Source organism: Oncorhynchus gorbuscha, linkage group LG04 (assembly GCF_021184085.1).
Source record: "Oncorhynchus gorbuscha isolate QuinsamMale2020 ecotype Even-year linkage group LG04, OgorEven_v1.0, whole genome shotgun sequence".
NCBI lineage: Eukaryota > Metazoa > Chordata > Actinopteri > Salmoniformes > Salmonidae > Oncorhynchus > Oncorhynchus gorbuscha.
In genome coordinates this window covers 54,604,294-54,612,577 of record NC_060176.1, presented here as the reverse complement: position 1 = coordinate 54,612,577, position 8,284 = coordinate 54,604,294, and the positions used below count along the sequence as shown (strand labels likewise).

Sequence of the window (8,284 nt, the reverse complement as noted above, 5' to 3'; positions counted from 1 at the left end):
GCAGACGTATATTGAGCCAGTTTTATTGAATAGGCAGCCAGCCCAGCTAGCACATTTGGTTCCTTAGAAGTTGTAGGAACGTCAGTATTTGGTTTCCCATTTGTTCTGGGAACAAAGCCATATGTTTCTAACCGGTAAACCTGAACCTTTTTATTTGACGTTTTGCCTGTTCAGGGAACATGCATTTGTTAGGTTGCAGGGAGATTCTGAGAATGTTTTACTATGGTTCGTTGAAAGTTTTTCCTGGGAGGTTTTATTAAAGTTCTGTGAATGGAAATGAATTAAATAACGTTCACAGAAGATGTTTCAATAAGACTTAATAACACTGCTACTAGCTTAGTTTAACTGTTTTGAAATCCAAGCACAGATAGAACACATGGAATTTTATTTACTTAGGCATTAATCATGCAAACACACTCCTTTTTTATTGTGGCATAGCATCAGTGAGATTCAAACCTGTGATCTTCTGTTCTTTAACCCCAGAATTATACAACTGCGCCACCAGGATGGACCTAGCATTCCATGTTTTTATTTTCTACTCATACAAAGTGTTCATTTTAGTCTATTCAAATAGATCCCAACAAGCACTCTTTAAGAACACACTTATATACATATATATTAACTTTATTTAACTAGGCAAGCCACTTAACATGATAGAGGATAGACAGAGTTTTGTTTATATTGAGAACAGAATGTACATTTTTAAATAACATTATTCTAACGTTCTCTGAATATTACTAAAGCTTTCTTAAAAATTTTAAATGGAAAGTTGTCTTAATGTTCTCAGAACAATTTGGGAACATTACTTTAAATAGAACCTTGAGGAAACCTGTAGGAAAAGTTTTTCTGAAGTATTGAAATTCCCACAGAAGAATGTTGCTTCTTAACGTTCTCATAACAATGTGAGAACAAGACCAAATAGAACCATGTGGAAACCTGTAGGAGACGTTATGCTGAAGCACTGAAATTCCCACAGAACAACATTGTTTCTTAATGTTCTCTGAACTATTTGAGAACATTCCTAATGTGAAACGGGTTGGAGAAAGTTCCTAGAACATTACCAATATTGAAATTAAATGTAACCACGTTTGAACTTTTTGGAAACCTTCTGTTAAAGTAATGAAATACCAAGACAATTCCTTAAATGAGCTGAGAATGTTCCAAAGCCAAGCAACTATCCTGCACCATTCCCAGAAAGTTGTGGGAAGGTTGTAGGCTATGCAAAATAACCATAGGAAAACCACACTCTCACCAAGCTCTAAGAAACATATGGTTCTCAGAACATTATGTGCTAGCAGGGAGGCTACCTAGTGACAGTGGGGAGTTTGCCTACCATGTCTTCATTCCCTACACCTGTGTTTGTATTTGTTTAATTGTTTAATTGTATTTGTTTATTCTAATCTAAACCACGTTGATTTTGAATATATAAAGAGTCTTCAACACTCTGTGGAATGTTACTGCTTCCTTCTCACCCTTGATTGGCCTACCCTCAGTGGAAATGCTCTTTTCAGATTTTCTTCCATGACCAGCAACACTTCTCAATACATACTGAATATGTGTTGAATTGTTCAATGTCCCCATGCATGCCGGACAGTTCGATACTTTCTGCCATTGCCTGTAGAGTTTTTTGACAGTATAATATTGAGGAATTGCTATGCATATCGGCATAGCTAGCCTATAGCAGGGGTGGGGGTATTATTTTGGGGTTAAAAAACACTCCAGGTCATGGAAACCGAGCCCAGGTCACTCTTGAATATATACAACTATATACAAATTATGTAGAAATTATAATGGACCTAAAAGTTTTAAAATAACTTCCCCTTTTCTGGACCGCAAATTGATTTTGACAAGCAAATCATTCTGGAAAAAAATCTGTTTGGCCTACAGCTGAAATTTGAAATCCCGATGTGGCTCTCGAGACAAAATTATTGCCCACCCCTGCCCTATAGCCTACTGGCCTATGTTGCAGGAACCTAAGGAGTCTAGAATTGACCCTTTCAATGTAAATAGCCTGCCACTCGAAGTTGTGCTACTCATAGGAAATAGTCCATAGGCCTTTTTTCCTTTGTGTATTATCCTATATCATATTTTATGTTACACTTTAGTAGTTTAGCAAAGCAACTTACAGTAGTGAATGCATACATTACTATATGTAATGTTGTTGTCCACAATTGAAATGGTCTATATTTACGCATGCATAGCCTATTTGCTTTTGGGCATATTTTAGAAAAATCATGTTTATTTGGGTATGTTAAGTATATTCAACACACGTGGGCCTACGTGGTATGCCCATAATAAACCTAAATTTGGTCCCACCAATACTGTCTCAGCACTCCGTTATTTAATCTCCAGTGGATAAAGTACACTGGCCACCAGAGGACGCTGCCAAAATACGTGTAGACCTGTCGTAGATGTCTCTGTCCTGAGCCTGGACTCCCTCTCTCAATGTGCCATCTTGTGTGTTAATTAACTGCACTGATACAACTTCAAGATAAAGATAGAATTAGTCCTTAAACATTTATACAACAGGCCTAATATAAAAGGGCTTTGAATAAAGATATGCCTCCACATAGCCTAATTAAAAGGGTTTAAGGGTCAGCATGCCACCTCAATGTAGTGGGTGTCTAACCCCTGGAAATGTTGCAAATTCCATGATAATGCAGACAACGCACGCTGTGCGACCGCAACTTGCGCGCGCTCCAGGTAACACTCTATTATCTAAATCGTCACTATCTGTCCTAATAATGTCTTGTCGTAAACACTTGAGAAAAAGATTAGTTTAACATATTAGTTTAGATTCAGATTATTACTCTGACCAGTTTAGTTCACAACGTTCAGATGTCTAGGCTACTCGGCTCACTGAGTTCAGACATTTAGGCTGCACATTTTAAAGTAGACACATCAGATTGAACATTTATTTTCATGAATTGTTCATGAAACAGTTTGCGATCTGTATGCTTCTAGACTTTCCTATATTGAAACTTATAGCCTATATGATGCGTGACACGGTTGGGTATTGCGCGCACTACACAATCATAGAGAGATCACAAAGAGATATACATTGTAGATCGCGTTTTGTTTTAGGTCTATTGGTGTCATTACAGGTGTAGCCTATAATATACAATCAGTCCGCAACTTTTACACAGTCCTATTGTTTTATTAATGTCCTCACCATGGGGACAGTATTTGACAGAATGCCCATCATTGGCAGTGGTGGTTTATATTTTGTCCTCTGACCATGAACCTCTCCAGAAGCACGTGAAGTGTGTAACGTTTACCTATATTATTAGTTCGAACTGCACATAACGAGTTGGGATTTTAGACATTGATCGCGTTTCCAACATGTTTTTTTCTTCTTCTCGTTCATCGACAGAGACTCGTACATTTTATGCTGAGACAGTAAAGGCTTTGTAGAAGACTACAATAATGTGCGTAATCGTTGAATAGCCTAGCGTAGAAGGGCTGTAATTTCACCATTTGGACACTTTTCAGATGTTATTTGATATAAAAACTATATTTCAATGTTTGTATTTAGATGTCCATGCATAACTTTAAAGATAATGCTTGGTCTAAAATATGTTGGTGCTATGTGTTTGAAAGTAGTTCAATAGTGTCCAGCAATGCATTTCTTAAGAGCATGATATATAGTCTATTTAACTTTCATATGTTGCAATGGGCTATTTTACTGTGAGTTGTCCATCCAGACAGCGATATTACGGTTCATACGGATCATTTATTCATGTATTGTCATCAAAAATGTCTGTGAATATACTTGTTATAATGCATATCCTTGCGGGAGCAAATGTCATGTTGACGACAATTTAAACCTGCCTGGTCCGGTTTAGCGTCGGATCAGGCAGGTTTGAGTTGTCAACATGACATTTGCTGCTGCTGAGCAGATTCCACTCGTGGATATGTCACAGTCGAACCCGCCGCTTTTGGTAGTGCGGTGCAGAGTCAAAATAGTTGTGACTCTTTTGGCAATGCGGATGGTGTGGACCCCTGCAACAAGCCAGAGCAAAGGACACAGTGTAAAAATTGTCTGCTTGCAACATTTATCTATAGATTGACTGCCCAAAATTTTGATCCCATGATTAAATTATTAGTGGAGTAGTCAATAACGTGCGTAAAATGTCAATAAAACTAAAGCAAGGGACATAAAAGCAAGAGACACAACCGTGCATTTGTGCATTTGTGAATAAAAGCTTTCCTAATATAGGGAGTGGAAATAAGTCGAGGATAACGTTGTTTCCATTATACAAATTCTGAGCATCATAATTTCAGCATTAGCAATGTTGTATCTGTTTGATCTATTACATACTGTAGGCCTGGCATGATGTAAGTTCAGGTGTCCATTTAAGAGTTATGATACAGTTCCTATAGGCCCAGCAACTCTACATTTAATGTATCTTAATATGCAGGACAGTTACAAAATAAATTAATGTCCAAAGATATGTCTGTTTCATTATAATAAAACCCTATTTTGCTGTCATTTTGAGGTCAAGGTGATCAATTTTAGTTAATGAAATTGACCACATCACCTTGGTATCTTAAATCAAAACATTTGCCAGAAATATACAATATATTATTTTGTCTTATACTTAGGCCTACTTATTAGAGGAAAAGGGGGTAAAATTCCTTATTCGGTGTCATAAGGTCTTACATTCCCACCTGTCTAGTCTAAAGGAATTTGGGGTGTTGTGACAGCGGAGGAGTGCCCAATGGTGATTGGTTGCAGAGGGAGGTCGCTGCTGCCTAGCCCTCTACTGTAGGTATAAATCCACCTACTAGTTCTCATCAGGGAAAACTCTATTAAGGTAAAGTAAAACGTTTTGAAAATGATTCTTGCTTTGATTTTCTTGGTCGTAAAGCCTGAAACAGATGTGCTTGTTTGAATGATTCATATTTTCTGTTTATAGGGTCAGTGATTTTATACATTGTAAGTGCATTGAAAGAAAATTATAACACAGAATGAATTTTAGTAGGAAATAGTCATGTAATTAATTATGCTATTATAATCACCTGTCTGGTTGTTATAAGACACATTTACCACCAGTTGTTTTTCAGTATTCATCCCTGAGTTTCTATTATGTCTTAGATAGATTGTCAGTCTACTTCCTTGCTTGCTTGTATATAGGTTTATGTTCATCTTCTTTCTGTAGTGCTAATATAGTGATATTGAACTCAACCTTTAATGAGGGTGATGTTCATTGATATGGAGCTCTTCCTCTGATGCTTGTATCCACTGCTGATCATTGTGAATAAACATAAACACTAAGTGCACAAACTTAGTTTATTGATGTTAAGCTCTTCCTCCATAGTTCTATATATATATATATATTTTTTTTTTGGTGGGGGGGGGTTAATCCATTGTTTTTAGTAAAGTATACAATTATTGAATGTATTGAATGAATTGTGTGTACGTATTCATTGTTCACACTTGGAACAGAGATGAATTCCTCAACTTGTCTGTCCTCAGCTAGAGAAATGAAGAACCCACAGGAGAGAGCTCTTCACGTGGCCACCCCACTGAGGGAGAGCCTTGCCCTAACCAAAGTGGCAGGCACCTCTGTCTATCTGAAGCTTGACTCATCCCAGCCCACTGGATCCTTCAAAATCATGGGCATTGGACACATTTGCAAGACAGTGAGTGAATCACCCATATCTACAGCTTCGGCTCATGAGTTGGGAGAGGGAAAGGATGTGGGTGGAGGGAGGGTAGGCTTGTGATAAGACTGGGGGATGGTGTTACATAATAGGTTGTGCTAGTACGCAGCAAATCAGTTGTGGGTTGGGGATGTGGATGGTGAGGGGGATTGTGTATATATATATAGCATGTTCCCAGTAGGACCAGTCCAGACCAGTTTGAGGTCAGTCCAAGTCTGAACACCGGGTTATCATGGCAATGCGGGGGGAGGTAGTATTTGTAATGTGGGGTTCTTCTTCTTCTCGTAAAGGGGAACAGAACTGTGAGTCATGTCATGTGCTCATTGTTGTCTTTCAGTGGGCCTAGCGAGGCTGTGAGAGATTCGTCTGCTGTTCAGGTGAGCAACTGATCACAGCCTTGCCTTGAAATCACCATTAAATGTTTTGTCACAATACAAGAAGCGTAACGTTATCTCAGAATTCCATAAGCTTATGGGCTCTTTCAGACAAGCACTATCTGTATAGTATCCATTTTCCTAAAGTGGCCGGTGTCATTGCTCCATCACAGGAGGAAATGCTGGTATGGCTGCAGCCTACTCTGCCCGTAAGCTTGGTGTACCTGCCACCATCGTCGTGCCCAGTGTCACACCAAAACCAATAGTGGAGAGGCTGAGGGACGAGGGCGCCAATGTGGTGATTCATGGCAAGACGCTGAATGAGAGCATTGAATATGGACAACAGCTTGTGGCCAACAACCCTGGATGGATCTTCATCTCTCCCTTTGATGATCCTCTCATCTGGTGAGTGACAGATGCCATATTCAATACACTTCCACAACATCAGTGTTGCTCTGTCCTCTGTGTGTGTAATCTTAGTCATAGTAAGAGTGTTTTCCATGAAATTATGAGGAAAGCTAATAAGGGTTAAGAAACATTCCACTCTATTCCAATCAAAATTAAACTTTGCATCAAGGTATATTTTGTTATGTACATTTATGATGCATTGTATCCTGAGTGTTAGCATGCTTTACTGAGTAAAACGTGTACATCATTCTCTATGCTATGATAGGATGATTGGCAGAATGGAGCAGGATATCTTATCATGCAATTGTGTGCTGGTGCTAACAAGAGGAGGGATTTCAGATCATTTAATCCGACAAGGTTACTGAACCCTTTATGGCAGACAGATATTTCTGGTTTATTTCATAGCCAAACACTAATTATACACCTCAGCTGAATACACTTCATTGTTATCAGCAGCATTATAGTGGAACCTGCAGCCTATGTCTTTTCATGAACAATTTACAACGTAGATCATTTTGAAAGATAGTGTTCCATTCCAACCAACATAGAACGCTGTATACAAAGCAGATTCTAAGGACTGTTTTGCAATGCATCATGACGTGCTTTGTGAATGAACACTCAATGTCTTTTCAATGTGTGTGTAGGGAGGTCCATATGTCTCTGGTGAAGGAGCTGGAGTCCGAGCTGCAGAAGAAGCCTGGTGCGATGGTGTTGTCTGTTGGCGGTGGAGGCCTCATGAACGGAGTTGTTGAAGGACTGCGCCGTGCCGGCTGGAACGATGTTCCAGTCATAGCCATGGAGACTGTGGGGGCACACAGTATCAATGCTGCTATGAAGGCTGGGAAGTTGATCACTCTGCCTGAGATCACAAGGTAAGAGTCACCCTCACACTGAGAAACCAGAGTCACTGAAACATTACAGCCAAACAGTCATATTTTAGCACAAAAAGGCGATCCCTGTGCACAATAACAATTCTATCATTTTCATCTCCACAGCATTGCCACCACGTTGGGCCTGACAAGAGTATCTGCACAGACCCTGAAACTTGCTAGTGAACACACAGTTTACTCCGAGCTGGTCACCGACCAGGAGGCTGTCAAAGCTGTCGAGCGCTTTGTTGGTGAGTATAACATAACGTAGGCTACAGCTGTGTAGAGGGTCATATGATTACTATACCTAGACATGCCCACAAGCCTCTCTGACACAAAATTCCTCTTTCTCCCTCCTCCTCCAGACGATGAGAAGGTCCTGGTGGAGCCTGCGTGTGGTGCTGCCCTGGCAGCTGTGTACTGTGACATCATCCCCAGACTGCAGGAGGGCAAGCTGGTGCGGGACCTGGGACCTGTGGTGATCGTGGTGTGACAGCTCCAGAAACTGAAGAAGCAGCTGGGCATGTCATTTAGCTAGACAGACAGACTGCTTTGCGTCCTGCTTATCCTTTCTCCATCACTCCATTCCCCCGATCCTTCCAATTAAAGCTCCCCTACTCCATTGGGCACTACCAATAAGGGCATCCGAACAGGAGTCATGAACTCCATGGGGCCAAATCATTCCAGATTGTGTGCAGTATAGGGCTACTCTTGAACTCCTGAAAGGGGCTGACTGACTGAAGGATTAACTGACTATGGATTCATCAATAGCCTAATGCTACGGTAGATACGTATTGATAGGCATACAGATAATCTACTACTCTGGCAGTAGTAGTCTTTGAATTGAATAACCTAGATCCACAGGCAGCTGGTGGCACCTTGATTGGGGAGGACGGTTTCATAGTAATGGCTGAAACGGAATCAATGGAATGGTATCAAACACATAGAACACATGGTTTCTATGTG

At 40.1% G+C, this 8,284-nt stretch overlaps 1 pseudogene; it reads left to right on the top strand.

Annotated features, from left to right (window-relative positions):
• Positions 1 to 3,329: 3,329 nt before the first annotated feature.
• Positions 3,330 to 7,856, top strand: LOC124033008 (annotated as a pseudogene).
• The last annotated feature ends 428 nt before the right edge of the window (positions 7,857 to 8,284 follow it).